The sequence below is a fragment of the Larus michahellis genome, chromosome 1 (assembly GCF_964199755.1).
Source record: "Larus michahellis chromosome 1, bLarMic1.1, whole genome shotgun sequence".
Lineage (NCBI taxonomy): Eukaryota > Metazoa > Chordata > Aves > Charadriiformes > Laridae > Larus > Larus michahellis.
Window position 1 is genome coordinate 113,593,694 of NC_133896.1, and position 20,761 is coordinate 113,614,454.

Genomic DNA, 20,761 nt, shown 5'->3' on the forward strand with positions numbered 1-20,761 from the left:
ACTACCACGAAGTTTAGATGCTCGTTATAACAAGTACTAATTTAAAGAATAGCGTGACGTGTACTCTTACTTTTGAACCCCCCCAGTTTCAACACCAGCACAGCTCTGATGTTAGTCTAGACATGACTGGGAGCAGTTTATATTTAGACAGAGAGCTATGTCTATAAATAGGGCTGTTCGTGTTGGTATAAAGCTTTTATTGGACCCCATTTGGGGTGACCTGCGTAACTCACTTGTATGTGGGCATCTCGGTCACTGCCAGTAAAACCTTCATGCCATCACACACCCTCCCGCATCGCGTTTCGGCTGTGTTTCAACATTTGTTTACTGATTTTCCTCCATTTAATTTTTGTATAGGTATTACATTTGCAGCACTCCACCTGCATGACTGGGTTGGTTCAGCTACTCATGAAGAGGCCTTAAATGAAAAAGACCAAAAAAAAAAATAATCCGAGTTTCCAAGTTTAAAAAGATGCCTCCTTCTTGAAAACATCCTTCACAAGAATTAGATTGTCACCCTTTTATGCTGTAGTATCGCCTGAGCTACTAGAGCCAGATACAAATCACTCCTGAAGCCTGGGATGTGAGCTTTTCAGCGCAAGGCTGTAGGTGTTTTTAGGCCTGACAGTGATTCACCGGATCTTAAAACAGTCACCAGTTTAAGATCAAATTGAGTTAAGTTGTAGACCTCGGGGCAACACAATTCTGCTCTTCCTTAGTCCCTCTTTTTCTTTCAGCAAAATGGGAGAGGAGTGGAAGGTTGGTGGTTTTTTGCCTTTTTTTTTTTTTTTTTTTGGTGGAATTTCTATTCTTCCTACTTTGTGAAATGCTGAGAAAGCTTCTCGCTGCACTGAAGTGTTAGGAAGAAAAAGAAAAAAAAAAAGTCAGGCAATTATTATGATTTAAGATTTTTAAGAAAACAGAGGTTCATTCCAGATCCGCAAACAAATCAGCAACTTACTCTGAGAACCAAGCACACACAAAAATGTGCATATAAGACATTTCACAACCAAAAACATTTTAAGAAACAGATTAGTTTATTAGCAGTATAGCTACCCAACACTTCAAACTCTAAACCAAGTCTGTTTGGAGTCATATGGCTCATTTAAGTTTACTGACTAATGCTTGAAAACTCTAATGCATGAAAAAGCTTTTACTTTAATTGAGCTATATTACAGTGAATAACCGTTCATTCAGCATCACGTTAGGTCTTCTCTCATGCTTACGTGATAAAAAAAATAAAAAAAAAAAAAACAACTTTCTTTAACCATCACAACCAAACCTTTAATAAAACAAATCAGCAGTTGTTTGGGGTGTGGTTTTTTTCCTGTTGAATATGAGTTCACACTCTTTACATACATAACCTGCAGGAGCAGGGGGTTTCTGCTTGTTCTGCATTTTGGATCAAATCCCCCACTTTTCAATCAGCAGGGATGTGCCAGGCTGCTGTCAGTGGGCAGTGATGGTTTCTGGTCTCTTTCTTACTGTGACACCACAGAGTAAACATCTGAATCCCAATTCTACGCAATTCCTCTTTGGGAAGCTCTAACGGGCAGAGCCAAAGCTTCCTGCACAGAGAGCCTAACATAAACCATTTCAAGCGTGCTTTCTTTGAAAAGGGGGTAATGACAAACTGCAACAAATGACTAGGTAATATAGCAACAAAAATGAATATGACAGCTAGGACAAAGAAGAGAGTACTTCTGATCAATTCAGTAGCCAAGTAGTCCACAACAATGGATTATCTTGAAGCACTTGGAGAGCTGCCAATCCCCAATCTGTAGAGGTAATATTTATTTATTTTAACAAAATAAAAAAAAGTATTGTCTGTGGTTATACTTACATGTGTGAAATGTCAAATCAACACGTTTTAAAAAAATGTTAAAATATCATTTTGATGAATAGTTTATCAGTAACTCCTTTAACTTTGTATTTTCTTTTTACTTATTATTTATTTTTACTAACATAATTAGATCTATGGATTTTAATAGGACAACGAAATAATGGCAAGATTATGCGCAGAAACAGATTTGTAAGAAAGAGGCATCTAATTGATGCAACATACATTAAGGTTGCAGAATTAGGCAGGTGATAGATGGACATCTACCATACCGAAAAACAGTAATACATGGCCAGTTTAAGCATCATGACTATTAAAAGCAAACTGGTTCACATTCAGAATTTGAATTTCTACTTTTATTCAGGATACAGAATAGTATTTCCTTTTCCAAACAAGATGTGCAAGATCAGTTATTCCAGCTTTCCCACTCCTCAAATTGTTCAACACGCACCAATTATAGCGGGTGATCTGTTTTCCCACATGCTGGAAGTCTGATACTCATTCATCATCTAACAGAACCGGCTAGTGGTAACAATGAAAGGCAGTGGGAGGCAGGTGGTGAATTTCCCTGTGTAGATCTTGTCTCAGCTTTGGCGGGGCGGGGGGGGGAACCCACAGAAGTAGCTCAAAGTTCTAACTACAGTTTTAATCTGTTTACTTAATGCCTACTGATAAAGTATGGAGAGAGAGGGGAATTGTCATAAAAAAAACAACTAGAAGTCATGAATCTAGCAAATAAACATGTGAAACTCCACTGAAGTAGCTTAAACTATGTAACACGTAGTATAAAGTCATTATCTAATAGTCATTATCCATAACCACAACTCTATTGATTCAGTTGATCAGGCTAGGTATTATTTTCAGCTTAATCTGCCACAGCAGAGATCTGAGCATGGCTGACAGGTCACAACCCATGTTCCTTTGTGTTATATAAAGCCATCTTTCCTTGATGTATCTGGAAGAGTCATTTCCCAGCTCAATATACCATCAATAAGTAACTCCAGCGTTTTCTGAATCAATATGTAGTAAGGCATTGTCAATGACCCGAAGATAAGTTTCACTGACTGCCTGTATTCTTACTAAACTGTACATTTTTTTCTGTTTCTTCTCTTTTTTAGAACCTTTATAAGAATTCTGTCATAAAGCTAAAGAAGGTGGTTTTCATTCAATGCCTGTTGCTAAATTTCACCAGTGAACGATACCAAAAGAACTTCACTGAAGACTACATTAATGTGGTATCATTCAACAGCAGTTCAATTCTGATATGCACTTGCACAATCTTACAGAACCACAAGATGACTCACACATACCAAATCAATGCAGAAGCGAATCATACTGGACAGGGAGGTGCGAGCCAAACAGGGCAACAAAGGAAGACCAGAGGGGGGAGGAAAAAAAAAAAAAAAGAGAAAAAAAAAGAAAAAGAAAAAATCCAAACCAAAAAAACCCCAAAGACCAAAGCCCGCTCTTCTCAAAGAGACTTTATGCTCTAAAAACATACAGTTTGCAAAGATCCATTTGCTGAGAAAAGGCCGGAAGTTCTAGCAGGCAGGTGATCACATCTCCGGCTTCCCAGGAAACTTTCGCAGATTGTTAGCTTGGCACCCTAGTTAGCAATGTCAGGAGACAGAGATCAAAGACTATCTGGGGATGTGAAATAACCCACCCTCTGACTCAGAATTCTTAAGAGGGATAAGGACCAAAGCTAGTGTGGTAAAGTTACCACTCCATGCCTGGGGTGAGAAAAAAAAAAATACAGGTTAATAAACTTCTTCCCAAGTTCAGGGGGAGAAACTCATACCTTTCAAGTGTCAACGCTGGATCTTTGTGAATCTGCTTTTCACTGAACCCTGCCAAAAATAAATATTATAATCAGGATATAGAAACTTATGGTGGAAAACAATTTTATTTGTACCGTAGCAGGAAAGTCATTCTGTTAATTCAGTACTAGCTCATGAAAGGGAGCCTGTCTTACTTCTTAACAAGGTATCAACAGACTAAAATACAGTTTTCCCCTGAAGCTGGTTACACTTGTGGTCAGTTTATGACAGTATCAGAGCCTGACCACTGAAACTGAGCTGAGCAAGCTGATAAAGGTAACATGCCAGGAGAGGGGGAAAGGTCTCCTTGCCCAGTTAATACTACCCCACTTCGTCAAAAAAAGCTGTCATCAGGAGATTACCTTTATTCTGACACTCCCGCTGTTTACCCATGATGACTTAAACCAAACAAACAAAAAGAGAAAACCACCACACAACACACCCTTGCCATTGCATTCTGCTTTTCTAAAATTTTACTCATCTTCTCTCGCTCTGATCCTTCTGTTACCCTCACATTTAGTCTTTTCTCAGCTCCCTACTTCCACAGCCCAGACTTTTGTAACGTTACTGACACCCAATGACCCCTCCACACTACACAAAACACAGCTGTTAGTGTAATCCTTCCCCTCAACCCTTTACTTCAAGTTTTCAATTGTTTTTCTCTTGCTCGAGATTAAGTTTAAAATTTCTCATCCGAGTTCTACAGACATTGATAACTCTTTCATTTTCACCCACATAGCCTAACCACTTATTGTGTCCTTCTTCCTTACCCTTTCGTTTCCACAAACACTCGTTTTTACTGTAATACTCAGGCACCTCTCACACAAGAAATTCCATTATGCTTCTGCACTGTTCCCCAGGCGAAGATCATCTACACTCTGGAGGCTATTTCTTCATCTCCTCCAACAGTAAATCACCATGGCAAGAATTAATCCAAATCCACCAAAATACCTCCTGCAAAACCACAAGCCAAAAGACAAAATGATGTATGTTGCTTGCCTTTCCTCACGCTGTTTGTTCCCTTTCCCTCATCATAGTCTATATGAAGTTTAAAATAAATATATCGGCACCTGTGAGATGCTGAGTACATACATAACAGGAGTTCAGCTGGGAAACAATTAAATGAAGCCCTAGAGCAACACTGGCCTCCAGAATAAGTATGCTTTCCCTTCCTCTTACAAAAGAAAAAGCGCATTTATTGTTTTTTGCAGTATGACAATGCATGTTGCTGTTACGGTCTTCAGCTGATACCTTTCTTTTACTACATATGATTGGAGGGGAAGGAAAGAGCGGGACACACTAGAAGATCAACAGAAGACAAAGATTAATGATAGGGAGAAAAGGGTACAAAAGGGCTAAAATATAACGTGAAAGGGCTCCCCTTCTCTTGAGCTGCTGCTATTAAAAATCTAGTGAACGCTCTTTTCCTTCCCTGGCTGGTACAATGACAACCTCTCTACCTTGATGCAATCCGTTTTCACTTCAGAGGGCCAAGATGGAAGAAAGACCCAAGAAGGAAAGGAAATACTGCTCCTAGGAAAATTTATTTTCAGAGTAACAACGTTTATTTGTTCATTTTTAATCATGACAGCAAACGGTGCCAAAGACGACATGAACAAGGAAACTTTTGAGGAGGAAGGTGAAGGCAGAGAAAGCACCTGTCCCAGGGACTGGTTAAACATAAACCCAGACCTCTTTCAATGAAACAAAGGACGCTTTCTGAGTCTCAGCTGCCTTAATGAAACAACCTCCTGAGCCCAAACAGCAGAATTAATTCTGCAAGTTCTCCACTTTTTCTGAACATAATTTCTCCTCCTGCTCCTCAAATCAGAGGGATTTGATTCACTGGATCTACCTCTGATTTCAGTTTTATTGCAAATAAAACTTAACCCTTCCTTCCAAAGTCCCTTTGGTATCTCTCTACTAAATCACATAACCTGGGGCTTGCTTGTAGCACTTCTGAAGGTGAACAGTTTGGCTTACCAAGAATAACCTACTGGGATGCAAATTCCACTTGCCTTCTTTATATGCTGCCACGTTTATGAGAGCAAGTCTGTCTGAACTTGACATTTGCTGGGAAACCCTGCATGGCATAATTACTATTGTAAAACATTTTATATTCCCGTAAATTCAGACTACAACCCCAAAGTGCTTACATACTAAGGCAAGATACAGGGATAACCAAGCAGAAAGGAAGGGTTGTAGGGGAAATGGAGGTATAAGGAGGAAAAGTAGCAATGGTAGCCAAAGACAGTGAGGCTTATTTAAGCTTCCTGGGACACCGTCTCACAAGCTTGAAGTCCTGAAGAGCAAGAAAAAGAAGGGCAAAACCAAGATAACGTAGGATACTGCTGACTGTTAAGGGACATAAGCAACCCGCTTCAATGAAATATAATGCCTGAGGTGAAATTCTAGGTAGCCTGGTTTCTAAAACATCAGCTGTATTTCTCCACCATTGTAGGAAGTATTTCCACTGAACTGCCATAAACACCATGTTATGATGCATGTGGATGGGAAGTCAAAATCTGCAGGGGTTCCATTGGTCAAGATCACAATAAAAATAATGTAACAAGGGGGAGGACTGGAAGATCTAAAACATCTTGGCTCTATAACCTGTTGTTGAGAAAGGGGCAGGAGGAAGGGAAGGAGAAAAAATCAGCAAGATACTCCCTCATCCATCACCATTTAGATCAAAAGCTCCGCTTATACTGGGGGGCTGAGGGGGGAAGATTACAAAAGTGAAAATTGGTAGACTAAATAATCCTTGTAACTCACTTCTACATATAAGCAGCAAAGTGTGCACTGAATGCAAATTATTTTTGTCTGCTGCCTGTTAAGACATGAACGACTGTAAGGAACACGGAATAACAACAGCCTCCTTTTCGCTAATACATCTGTACATAATGTATTACTGAAAGCACCTTTCTCGAGTTTTCCATGAATTCTTATGTTCACCTTTAACTATCTTACTTCAAAGTAAACGGATATTTTCCAAGAGCAAGCATGATCCATGTTCCTCACTGATATGAATCATGAGAAAGGTAATAGTATTTACGACAGTTTTCCTAATGCACATCAAAAAAACTCAGACTATTTGATAGGGATATGTAAGGAAAAATCTTTGCTGCTCTAGGTACTGCCACTAAAACCTCTCTTGTTACACACTTCTCTGTTCGTTTGACAAATTTGAGTCTGAGTTTAATTTTTGCATACTAAAGCTCATCCAGCCATTTTTAATTTCAAATTGGTTTGCACTCCATCATGACTAGCCGAATGCTACAAAAACCTCTGACATAGCGACCTCATAAATTGTGGAGAACAGAAGAAGTGCTCTTAGGAGTGGGGAACTGTTGATAAAAGACTTCTTCCTCCGTTGACTGTAGTCTGTCAGCTGTACCTATGTGCAAGAGTCCACACTTGCACATTACACAAAACATGCATCTGAACTACCCTTCCATGAAATTATTTTCTTTGTTAAAATGATAGTCACAGGTAGAAAAGCTGAGAAGAAAGTGTCTGAAGTTGACCAAGCATCCTGGATTCCTTCGATGCAACATACAACCATCACTTAAAAACTCTGTAATTAAAAAAACCTTGATATACTCCACCACCAAGCTGAAGATGGTAGGCAACATTCCTAAATATAGAAGGGATTTTCATAGACTATCCCTCTACTACATGATTCTGGAAAAGAAAATACCAAACTATTTCAAGACTTGAGCGAACTACAGAATTCAATTCTGTATTACTTATACATAACATGAGGTCATAAAAAAAAAAACCCCACCCACAAGCTAATGACAAGTAAGTGGTATTTCAGTTACGAAAGACCTATTTTGATCTGACATCTAAATATCTGATGTTAGATGGCCGCTGCTTTTTACTGACGGATCATGGTAATTTCACTCCTCCGTTGTTCACCAGGACCTCTCATTACATGCACTGCGCGGGTCTAAACCACGCTGGAGGTTACTGAGCACTGTCAAAACTACAAGAAAAAAAGTTATCCTGTCTTTGAACAAAGCAGAACACTTCACAAACACCAATGAACATATCACAGCAGTCCTTTGGAGCACTCCCACTTTACACATGAGGAACAGCAAGCACAGGGGGAAGATTAAGCAACTTGCCCAGTCACATGAAGTCCATATCCACAGCAACGGAAGAAAGGTTTTCTAAATTTCCGTTTAGCCCTTTAGTTACAAGATATTCTGTGTCTACAGTCTGTGAGTGAGTTTGTTGGGTTTTTTTCCTATTGGTGAAACAAAACAACAATTGAATACACAAAACTTGAGGAAACAATGGGGTTTACTAAAGGAAAGGACCTGCACACCACAGAAAACGCCTTCTTCCAAAATAAGAAAAGCTACCAGCACTGCCATCACCCTTAGGGAGATGTGTGTCAGTCAAGTACAGTCTATACAGGTTTTCCACTATACCTGCTGAAACTACATTCTCTCAAAGAAAACTCTGTCAGTACTGAACTGAAAAGCTGAATGATGGCATTAGGATCAAAAACGTAATTCCAACAACTTTTCCTATTTCTTAGAGAGCTGAAATGCTGAAACAGTCCTAATGAGCTGTGCAAGCACTATTTAGTTGATTGGAGCTGGAAGGACCACTGCACAGCAGGAGCAAAGTTTTGCAGCAGTGGCTCTTGTGATCCACTGCCCACTTTCAGTCTCTTTCCTAACCAAGAACAATAATATATTTTTTATTCTGAAGCAAGGATCTTTCATAATGAAGTATGTATAAACGTGCATACGCATATTTAACGACTTCCTTCCCAAACAGGTCCATTTTTATTTCCTTGCTTTAGAAAGTTGTCCAAAACCTGCTTTTTACCAGTCCAATTCAGCTGCAAGACATCCACAGCACTGGATTGCTTGGATGCGCTAGAAAACAGGATGCGCGTTCATCCATACACACACACCAGTGTATAAACAAAACTCCAGCAGGCCATGCTAGGTGCAGAGCTATGAAGGAGAGGTGACTGAAGCTGCAGTAGCAAGTGAATCCAGACAGGTGGCTTGTTTGAGTGAGCTGAACTGCTCCGTGGTGGCCGGGCTCCGGAACCCTCAATTACACCCAGCCTGATTGAGCATTCTCCGCAAGTCCCACCACCAGCTGGAACTAAGCCTGCAGAAATGAGTTTGCCTTCCCTTTAAACAGAGCCAAAAAGCACAGGAAGAATATTCATCCCTTAATAATCGACAGTAACATTTTTCCTGATGAGTTCTCACAAACTCAAACTCTAGCTTCAGAAGCTGGAAGTTTCCAAATTAACCAAACTCACTAAATAACTTGGTTTCTATACTTAGTCATTTGTAGAACTTGCAGATACCTGCCACACATAGTCTTTGCCAGAGAGAGATAAAATAGTTCAAGTGGCTGCCACTGGCTTTATAAAACACGTAAGTTTGGGAGGAGGGGAAGTATCCCATACCTTGTAACTGGTAACAGTGAGTGCCACCTACAGCGATGTTGCAGAAGCGAAGATCCAAACAAAGAAAAAAAGGCGTCTGCAACTTTTACAAGCCCCAGGTCTTTCAAATGGCTTCAGGAGAACAGATTAGACATAGAAGATTATTAACCTTGTCTACTCTTGATCATTCACCATGGTTGCACTAGGCAATGGTGCTAGTACCAAAACCAGGTCCCAACTCTTGCTATGATTTTACAATGAGAACACCTTAAAAACACACAAGAACTTGTCAGTTTTTTGCAACTTTCCACTTTCTTATCTTATCACACTCACCCCCTCAAGTAAGGCTGGTCACGTTTTTGTTAACGACTCCATTTCAAATCACTCAATTCCATTCTGCTGCTGCAGATGCTTTGTCCAGTGGTCAGGAAAAAAGACGCCAGAGCTTGCTTCATCAGGCCTTGTAAAATCCTCCCCCATCACCCCACCGGAGTATCAGCAACACTTTTAATTTTCAGGGAAAGTTAACGAACACAATAGACAAAATAATTCCCTCCAGAGGTTTCACAGCAGTCTCAGTTCAGTACACAACGCCATTAATTACACAGCTGCCTTCAGCACTAGCAGAAATCTGGTTGAGTTAAGGCTGCCTGCAGTATCTGCACAGAAAATCTATTCACTTCGAGAAGTTATGCAACACCTCAGCTTCCTCTTTTCTTTACTATGGTAAAGCATGATAACAGAAGGAAGGGGGGTGGAGATTGTGAAATGCCTGTTCCCCATCTCAAGCAGGGCACAGCTACCTTTCAAAAACGTACCTAAACTGGAATTTGCCTCTAAAGTCTGCCCAAATGGATGATACGCTCAAGCACCAACTCTTACTTAAAACTCGACTAAATATTTCCAGAGGAAAGGCAGTGTTACACACTTCACCGATGCTGGAATCAACTGCATGCCTCCAGTGTAAACTAAGAATGTTTTCTAAACACTGATTAGTTTTATTTGGTTGGTCTTTTGGGGTTTTTGTCTGTGGTGTCACATCTGTCCCTCCCCAATGATAGCAGTCCAGTCCAAGCCAAGTTGTATCTCAAAATTCTCATCAAGATTTTGGTGTTATCATGCATGCTCATTCCGTAAAGTTGGCAGTAAAAGTTTTAATTCTGCAAAAATCCTTCTACTTCCCATTAAAAAAAAACAAAACAAAAAAAACCAAAACAAAACAACAAAAAAAAAGAAACCCAGGAAAATCACATGCTCCCAAACTGATATATTCCATGGCACTAGGAAAATCGAGTTATCAAAAAAAAAAAAAAACCCACACACTCATCAGACCTCTTTTAACTGTGATCTAAAGAGTCTACCTCATATCTCTACTGAAACACTAATAATTGACCAAAAAAATAAAGAGAACAACAACAACAAAAAAGCCCCCACAAAAAACCCCCACAACTCCCAGAACTGGCTCTGCTCAAAAGAGGAATTACAAGAAGCCTCAAAGCAGTCACAGCAATCTTGACTGGTAAAATGTTTTCAAGGACTTGGATTTAATCACATGTCATTTTCTTTTCCTCTAATCATTTATTTAAAGTCATAGGTTGAATTATTTATGAACAAAAGCTAATTGCATTGAAATGCAGTATTGCTCTGTATTTATCTAACACCTCCTTCAAAACTCAACCGCCTGCCACTAACTGGTTAAAATCTACAAAAAGTCAATACAGAATTTAAGATAAGATTTAACCATTTCTGCAGTATTACTGCAATTAACTTCCAAAGTCTTGTTAGATACAGTCAAGTCTCTTGATCTTGCGATCTGCTGCATAGATTGTGCAGCTGTTTTTACTGAGTTTTGTTATCGTTACAACATGTGTTTATAATTCAAAAAGTAAAACCCGGAGGGAAGAATAGCTCACTCACAAAATATTTGCTTTGAATAAATAAGTTTTTACTAATTAGTTGTAATTAAAGTCATCATTATTTGAGTACGAACAATCACGTCACAGAGCCTCCCTATCCCAGGTTCTTCAAAATTTTCTTAGCTGTCAAAGGATCTTGAAGATCAACGACTTGCATGCGTAAGGCTGTATTCGCACTCTTTGCAAGGTGTAAAATGTAAGCTCAAGGGTACTCTCATATAAATATACTGCGCATCTATAAAGTGTTAATCTTAAGTCCGCAAGGCCATACGACAGAAGTAACTATTACAGCGCATGAGTGCTCCTCAGCACACGGCATTTTCCAAGACCCTCATTTCCTTAAAGCAACTCATTTACTTGTCACCTGCCAGGACAAAGAGTAGAGAGAGGATTTCGCAAATACCTCTGTGGGTTGTGCATGGTGATAACACACCAGGAAAGATGGATTTTCATTTTCTCATCAAGTTATTAGATTAGGTTTACATGCAGATTTAAATGCCCAGGACAAGTCTGCCACCTGTCCTAAACTTAATTAGTCAGGAATGTCTGCATGACAAGAGCAGATACTTCAGATGTTTTGGAGTGACCACAAGCAAACATCCAAATAATCACCAACACAACTTGAGTGATGCCAAGAACGAAGCACAGCTCTCTGTGAAAAGAGCCTGGATTTTATTAATGGAGAGCTTCACACTTCCCATCAAACACACAACTGACACCAGCCCAGCGTCTATAAAAGCAGAGAATCAACTATGTAAAGTCTGCAACTGAGTTAGGAAATGAAGAGTAGTAGCTTTCTCATTAAAATATGGGTGTATGTTTACACATTATTGGGGAAGGGGAGGGAGTGGGGTGGGTGGAAAGGAGGGAGGGAGGGAGAGATGAAGCCTCAAATCCTCTAAGACTTTCCCTCAGCTTTGTTCATCATAGCAGCACATCTAAGATTTTCATATTTTTATACCTCCCCTCACATACTTCCCCCTCCCCCGCCCCCGTCATGTAGGACCAGCGCAGCTGATTAAAAACTAGGAAAAAAAAACACATTTTCATTTAAAGAAGCAAACACATCCATGTTCAAGTATATTTCACGTTTAAAAGCTAAATCAAACCACCCCCACCCCCCCCCAAAAGGTTAATTAGAATTTTATCTGTGTAGGTACGCAGCAACTACTGGCACAGATATGAGTAACTGAATATAATAGAGAGAATTCAGTTATCCATCTCCTTACGTTGCCATTGGCACATACAATAAATTTGTCTCATTAGCAGGGGCCACTTAGTTCGTTGTAGTAAACAAAGCTGCCGATAACAACAGCCTCGCATACTTTTCATTCATTCACATATTTTTCTTTACTTAGACTTCTAGCATGTGCCATAGAAGAGCTGAATGTTAAACATTCCTGGAGTGTCACAATATGTAATACAATAAAACAGATTACAACCATACCTTTCTTTCACAGCAGTGGTGCCAAGCACAGGTACACTGTAGCAATCAATTTGTTCTGCAGACAGTAAGGCTTTCATAGAATACTAATGCAAAAATCTCTTTTCTTTCTCCTTCGACTTGACTCCCCAATGCCCAGGTCCCGACCAATACAAGGAGGAGGGCGGAATGTCTTCTGCTGAGATAACCACAACTACTAATCAAGTATACGTGTACAAGGGCACGGGATTAAACCTCCACCAGGCTTGACTCGGGCAGCGAGAGCAGCTAAACACATGCACAGCAAGGTCAGAATTAAACACACACACGCGCGCGCGCATCTACTTGAGTGAACTAATTTATCACACTTTACCACTGACGGCTTTTTACCTCGGGGGAGTAAAATTACATCCTGGTGAACCGACGAGGTTCAGACACAACAGCTTCCAACAACAAATCAGATCTCGGAGAGACAGGAACCGCGCTCTGAGGTGAACACCCCTCTCCCGGCTTTACAGCCCGGTTCAGAAACTTGGTGCGTGCCGCGCGCGTCCGTAGGGGCGTGCACGTGTGCCTGCATGCGTGTACATGCGTGTGCGCACACGCGCGCGTGCGAGACGCACCATTAGGCACCAGCTACAGCAGAACAACAGCCTCCAAAGTTCAAAACCACGCACTAACTCCCTTCGAGAGAGTTTTCTTTTTGATTGTATTTATCTTTACCTCTTAACGTAATCAATCTATCAAGTCTAATTACTCCAGAAGAAAGCATTTTATTATTGTCTAACATAGCAAATGTCAAACAAGCTGTTCATTTGCCTTGAAGTTTATTAGCATAGAAATGCAAGGTGAAGATGCTCTCAAAATATTGTCACTTGTATTCACAACATTTTTGAAAACCCACTCAGCAGGTTTTTATTGCCTGGCATAGCCGGATACTGTGTTAGTTCTTAAAGCAGGCAAGGCATTACCTTAACTGTATTGCCCTTGAGCTAATATAAGACTTTTTCTTCGAACCTTCAATTTAAATTTAACTTTTCTCTTTAGTCCTTGTTATTCAAACACTTCTCCCACATTCCAGCCAGCCATACATATGCAGATACATGTGTTTTCATACAGGTTCATACACGTGCATTACAAGTAGGGTGAGAAGTGAAACGCTGGAATTTAAAAGCAGAAATTTTTTTCTCCCTTCCCCCCGCCAAGTTCTGCCCTGTCATGCATCCTTCCTGGCATTTTCCCTACAGTACATGCAGATGTACATTTTACCAAAAAACGCCAAGATGAACCCTATAAGTTATCATCGACGGGGTTTTAACAACACTGCTTTTGCATGTGATCTGTACTGAGAAAAAAAAAACAAAACAAAACACCACCACTGTACAGATACTCCCCAAAATAACCCTGAAAATAACATTTGGCACTTTCTCTAGAATAAATTAGCAGATTTTTTTTTTTTTTTTTTTAAATATCAGTGGCTTTGCAGAGACACCAGGCAAAAGCAGCGTTAATCAATACTGATGAGTTCGTCCTTGACATACTGACCGTGTCATCAGGCTATTGTCATGTGATATCATGTCATTTCCCCACCTGGCTCATGACCTTGTCCTTTAAATGACCCAAAGCTTCCCTCAAGTAGCAGGAGGCCCCTCCCCGCTGTCTCAGCAAGGTCGAACGGGTCAGCGTGTCCTCATCTATAATCCACCACCATTTGTCAGCAGGGAGGCTGGAGGAGGCAGGCTTGCTACAAGGGGAGAATGCCCAATTAGGCAGCTGTCACACAAAGCATAGGCTGCAAAATTATCCCCTGTCAAAAGAAAGAGCAGCTGCGGGTGCCAATTACAGCAACCTTTCAACCCTTTAGGTACTGGAAACTACACAGAAGTAAATGAAGTACAATTAGTGATAACAAATCGATGAATTAGGACAGTAAATTAGAAATTACTAGCAGGTGAGCTTAGGTCTCCCATAATATTAAGGGCACGGCACACCCCAGGCAAGGGCAGGAACGTACAGATTTCACCCAGCACATCAGTTCCGTCCTATCCATCTTTCTTGCGCGGAGCCTGCTTTCCTCCTCCATCGTTTTCTTCCCACAAGCTTTGTCCATGCCAGATAGCGCAGGGGAAGGAAAAAAAGCAACCCAAAGAGGAAAGAAGTTGTAGCGCCTGATTTTCCCTCTTTACCCTGGCAAATGCAGCTTCCTCCGTTCTCACAAGGAGGTCCTCAGTGCCAGCACAGTCTCCCAAGTAAGCATACTCCGTTTCAGCCCCACATTTGACATTTGCTGCCCCTCATGTTCCAGCCGAACAAGATTTACCCCAGGAAATGAAACAAAACAAAAAAAAAAAAAACAAACCCCCAAAACAAGTGATGAACTCTCAGTAAATTTTATGTCATTTACGCTTGAAATGCTTAAATCTGAGTTAAGTGCTAGACTTTTGTCTATAGGGGGAAGACTTATTTCTCCACGTTTCAGTTCTCTGATGCATCACGCAGTGGCATCTCTGAGCACGCATATAGCCCTACGTTTGCTAGAAAAGTTTCTATTCAGTGCTTTTTTTGCCTCTTTTTTTCCCCCTTGGTGAACAATTTCACACCCACACACACACGCTGTTTTCTTAAGCAGCCAGCCTGGGAAGTTACTGTGTGCTGGTACCAAAAGGCAGGTTCTGGAGCCCACAGTAAATCTGGCTTCTCCTCGGGTGCGGGAGCGCTGGGGTCGGACCCTCCAGCAGCAGGAGCCCAGCTCCAGGGGCAAGCACTGGCCACCAGCCTCTCGGGCTCCACACTTCTAAGGCAATCACCCAAGGGTGGCCACCTTACTAGCCCCCAGGCACTGACAGAACAGGTCTAGAAAACCAAACAAGAAAAGTAAAAATAAAAAAATAGGGGGACAAGATTAAAAGGATGGGTAATTAGCATACAACCACCCCAAACCATGGTTATGACAGCTGTGCCAGTGCCTTTATATTTCGGTGCTTTGAGTCAAAGAAACAAACAAATCCCAGGAACAAATTTCAAATTCCAAGATGCCTCCTGTAGTTAAGTCTTTCCTGCCAGCTCACTGTAATTTCAAACTAAGCAAAGTTGCCATTTATCTTGTCAATTCTCTCCTTTCATTCCACATTCCCTAGTCTCAAATCCACATTGTTCATATTCTTATGCCTTGCAACCACATCAAGTACTGAGGACAGTAGTCCAATTTCTCCCAGCCGCAGTCCTGAAATAATACCTGCATACTTGCACTGTAATTCATACACGTATTCACACATACACACACATATATATCCATTCTAATACATTCACCAAAATATGAAATGTGTTAGAAATTAAGTCACTGATCTCCAGGAAGCAATTTCCTGTGGCTATCTCTTGATCTCTAGCCAGTGCAGAACATCTCACTGTTTAAAAAAAAAAATAAATAAAAAAAAAAGTCTTGCTTTCATAACTGGTAAGAGAAAGCATAACACAACCTTAGCTATAAAAAGATGTTAAAAATGTTAATTTAACAGCAGTTGCAATAACGCTCATCAAGTTTGACATTTTCTTTTGAGTAGCATATGGAAACCGTAGAGTACTGAAAGAGTTAATGTGTTTAGAATTCAGTTTCCATCATACTTGGGTGACTATCTCTTTAAATAATTTAAATCCTCTCCATCAACTACAAAGCTGTTTTGAAGCCATTTAGCTTTGTTCTTTACATGTGTTCTAATTAAGAAATGACCTTGTCATCACACACACCAGAAATCCTGGATTATTTCCTGCAGCAAAAAAATCTACGAAGCCAAAAAAAAAAAAAAAAAAGAGATGACAAAAAGAAAAAAAAAAATATATATATATATACACACACACACTTCTTCCTTTAGTGAGGAACCGAGGAAGTTGTTGGTTGGCTGAATGCTGAAGCAGTTTCACCGCATAATTTTGTGTGTGTGTGTGTGTGTGTGTGTGTTGTTGAATGTCACAGGGCGGGTTAGCGTGACCTTGAGCTGCATCAGCAGCACAGCAAGGGTCGAGATGCCTGCAGGCGCCCTTGTACTGGATTTGCAAGACAAAAAAACCTTCAAACTGGCTGAAGGACATCTTAAATCTCTTCAAAGGTTTTTCCGAACTAATCTGGGCTGCTCTTAGCCGGATCTGTGCCAGTGTGAGAGGCAAAATTAAAAACAAGGTCTCTGACAGGATGTTGTCTCCTCTTAACCCTTGCCGGGCAGGCGGCGGCGCAGGGCGGGCGCAGCTCCGCGCGGAGGGGCCCGGCGGCTCCCCCACCGCCGGCGGCGGCCTTGCCAAAGGCGGCGTTTATGTGAGCAGCCCTTTGCCAGCGACGGTGCCGTTACCAACGCCGAGAGCTCCGCCGGCTCTCCGGCCACACAGCCATCCCCCGTCCCTCCCCTCCTGTCGTCCCCCCCCCCCCCACCAACTCGCAACCGCACCTCGCGTTTCCCCGCTCTCCTCCCGCAGGCGGAGACGGAGGCTCGGCGCCTGACGGCCACGGCCCCTCCGCGCATACTGTGGGTGAAGAGTATTCCCAGTGAAAGTGGTAGCACCTACCAGGGTATGCCGTGTTAAGGGGAGGCAGGTAGGAGGAGGGTCACAGAATCACAGAATGGTTTGGGTTGGAAGGGACCTTAAAGATCATCTAGTTCCAACCCCCTGCCATGGGCAGGGACACCTCCCACTAGACCAGGCTGCTCAAAGCCCCATCCAGCCTGGCCTTGAACACCTCCGGGGATGGGGCATCCACACCTTCTCTAGGCAACCTCTTCCAGTATCTCACCGCCCTCAGAGTAAAGAATTTCTTCCTAATATCTAATCTAAATCTACCCTCTTTCAGTTTAAAACCGTTACCCTTCTTCCCATCACTACAAACCCTGATAAAGAGTCCCTCCCGGTCTTTCCTGTAGGCCCCCTTCAGGTACTGGAAGGCTGCTCTAAGGTCTCCCCGGAGCCTTCTCTTCTCCAGGCTGAACAACCCCAACTCTCTCAGCCTGTCTCATGCATGTTTTATGAGAAGAAATTAAAGAGCGTCCACTCCTCATCTTAACTTCTTATTTCCTTCTCAAGTCTTCCCGAGCCAAGAAGGAAGCAGAGGAGAGGATATGAATACACATCAGGCCTACCGAGAGTTTGAGAGCATGACTGTACGCACTGGGGAAACAAAACAACAAAAAAAATTAGTCACCCAGCCTGCCTGCTCTTCGTCTGACAAGTGGCACAGAGGCTCTCTAAAAATTTGAGCAAGAGCGCAGAGACAACCTCTAGGAAAGGCCTTAGGAACACACGGTTACTCTATGAAACCACAAGTTTACCCAATGGATTTAGCAGCGCTATTCGAATGCAACTATCAGCACATCAAAGGGATGGACACTTTCTCCAGAAACATATTTGCACACAAAACCTCCAATTCCAACTTCAGTACAAAAGAGTTTGCCAACGAGGAGTAGCCTTCTGTCCCTTAGTTATAAAGTAACATGGATTCCCACATCTGAAAGCGGAGAAAAACCATCACTACCTTTTCCTCATCTGTTTAGTGGTGGTGCAATTGGTCAGATTAAACTATCAAATTTCTGCAGAAAAAAATAAATACAAATGGGTTAAAATAGTCTCAGCTTAATCAAGAGGAGCCAGCATTGCACTTCAGAACTGTCTTTTACTATTTCTCGGATATCAGCCCCACAAGCCCTTGAGGAGGAGAGAAAGAAGGAGCCGCTCGTACCAGCAGAGGGGGTTGTGATTCTCTGCTTGAGCACTAAGGGCTTCAGCTAGGCTGGGTTTCTACAGTCATTTTTTTAAGTACCATAGCCTATTAGACAGGAACAAAACACATTTAAGTTTACTGAAGAAGGACACGGCTTTGGCAGTTATGTCACAACTGCTACAACGCTATCCTCCACCTGCCACTGAAATAGATTCACTCCGTCACTCCCAGGAACCGCGACTCTTCTCACAAAATACCCTCTTTGTTAGAAGGCTTTAACCATTTTAAGCGTTAGTTTTCAGCAATATCAGCGACACTGCCTTCTATATCAGAAGAGGAGCAACTCACACCCTACAGACGCTTTTCCACAGACCTACCAAGGTTTCCAAGGCATTTGTTATGCTTGGACAGAGGGCCACGGTGTTCCCGCAGCGCCTGGATGTCAGAACAACCCTCGTGTGATTACTCAGAGATATCTCAAGGCTTGCTCTGCCCTACGGACCCTCCACATCCCTAGAGCCATGGGAGGCGAGAGGTGGCAGGCCACCACACATGCCTTCTCCACCACTTTGGTGCCTCTGGCAAACAGAGATTTAGCAGATCCATACATGTGGTTCATTGATTTTTCTGCACAAACGTGTACTTTTCGTGGCCTTTGAATGACAGGGTGCCATGCAGACAGCCAACTATGGTTCGAAAAAGAAAAAAAGTTTGGTCACTTTGCCTATTACACAATTATTGCAGTACTGGGTCCTGCACAGTATTTCCTAGAAAACTTTCCAGTTCACCCCAGAGTTACCAGGAAAAGGGATTAGGAGAGACCAGTCTAAGTAGTTCACATGTTACATGTTAGCCTAGCAGAAAATACCAAGAAGTCTTTTCACGGTATGCCCAGCTGGCCACGCAGCATCTGTGGTTTCTTAAGTTTCTCCAACATGTAGCAAGACAGAGAGATATTATGGGTTTTCCAAACATTTAAGTGTTGTGAAAACCTCCAAAACAAAAACAAAGAACTCGTGTTGCAATGTTCCAGCTGAGCAGGGTGATTTAAAGACGCAACGAAAGCTTTCAAGCCAGGTAGTCGTTGCTGCCAAGTATGGGACACATTGTGTGGCCCTGCCAAAAGTAGAAGCCAAAACCCAAAAATACAAATCAGCAGCTTTCTTCCAGGGCCACAACAGTCCAGCGAAAACTTGCCAAATCAGACCATCCTAAGAATATCAGACAGAAGCAGGGAGTGCAGTTACTCAGCACCGAGCTGCGACTCAAAAGCTACAGCCGCAAGCTGCGTGCCCACACGCACAACCACCGTGACACCGTAACATCTATAAAGTCGGACAGTCATTCATGTCTAACCATTTGATTTAAAAAAAAAAAAAAAGATAATTTTTTTTTGGCTACAATTTCTCATCACCAGAAAGTGCAGAGAGAGAGGCAGGTTGTTCTCCACCCGCTTGGCTCCCTCCATCGGGGTGCTCGCACAAGCACATACAAGCCCTGTAATGGATGGGACAAGCATTTTACAACCCATGTGAGTTCAGGCTGTCTGCGCAACCTTAATTCTGCCATTTTCTAACCGCTGATTCTGACTGTACAATGGTAACGTTAAGCATAAGGCAGTTATTTCATATGCAGTGTACCTCTGCGCAGTGAAAAAAAAAAAAACTAAAGATGGTGGAATTCAATATAATGTATTCTGTTCCCACCTGGGCCCCATTATTAAATAAAACCATATCTGCTAAAGCAAAAGTGCTATTGACAAAAACATTCTCTTGGGAGCAAATGCAGATACTCCTATCAGTACCGGTATTAACAAGGAGCAGTTGAAAAACTGTCCTGAGACCATGCCACCCAACGTTGCTCACCCAACTTCCCAGCAGCATCCAAAGCAGCCCTGGGTCTAGGACAGCACCTCAGAATTTTCGAGAGACAAGTGTTGTAAATTATGATTCTCATTATTTTACTTTCTGTTACACTGTTTATGAGCTAGCTATAGTGTAAAGCAATGACAATTTTTTTTCAAGTGCAAGTTAGGTAAGGGGGACCTACTCATTTTAAGTAACCCGACTAAATAGAAAATTTGATAAATTGCTCTTTATAGTGCTGATATACTAATATTTAGTAGTACTAATTCTGGAAAAATAAGTGTGTTTTCATGAAAAAAGAAGCATGACCAGATACAAATGAAGTATTGAAATAACAGCTAAAATATTAGCACAGATAAACCTTAAAATGGCTATAAAGAAAACACACCTGGAAAATGAAAATGAATACTATTATGAAATGTTAGGTATATCTACTTGATTGTCTATACGAATTCTATGCATCTAAACTAAAGTCACGGAAATTAGATGTAAAGAAGCAAAGGTAGAGAAGCCTTATTATTAGCATGCTAGTTTCACGTATACTTAATATAGCTATCATTCTTCTGCTAGTATGCAATACAGGGGTTATACTATTATGTAAGAAATTAATATTATAACTACTGCTTAAGAGTAACAGTTCAGGGCAAGAAGTACTGAATAATGTAGATTGATCAAATACAGTGATTCTTTCCATATCCACAGGGGGTGGAAAAAAAGGTTTAATAGATTTTCACTGTTTATACGGTTGAAAAGGAAATAACCTTATTCTAC

General features: G+C 41.4%; 1 protein-coding gene across 14 annotated transcripts in view; it reads right to left on the reverse strand.

Moving 5' to 3' along the window:
- Positions 1 to 20,761, reverse strand: part of NRIP1 (nuclear receptor interacting protein 1) — a 174,637-nt gene that overhangs the window by 45,447 nt on the left and 108,429 nt on the right. For 7 of the 14 annotated variants that reach the window (XR_012588937.1, XM_074599655.1, XM_074599647.1 and 4 more), the window contains one exon: positions 3,642 to 3,690. The exons of 6 other annotated variants lie outside the window; for them this stretch is intronic. The gene's annotated coding sequence lies outside the window, so the exon portion shown is untranslated. Of the gene's footprint in view, positions 1 to 3,641; positions 3,691 to 4,430; positions 4,615 to 20,761 lie in introns of all 14 variants that reach the window. One more of the 14 variants, XM_074599675.1, reaches the window with a different exon arrangement.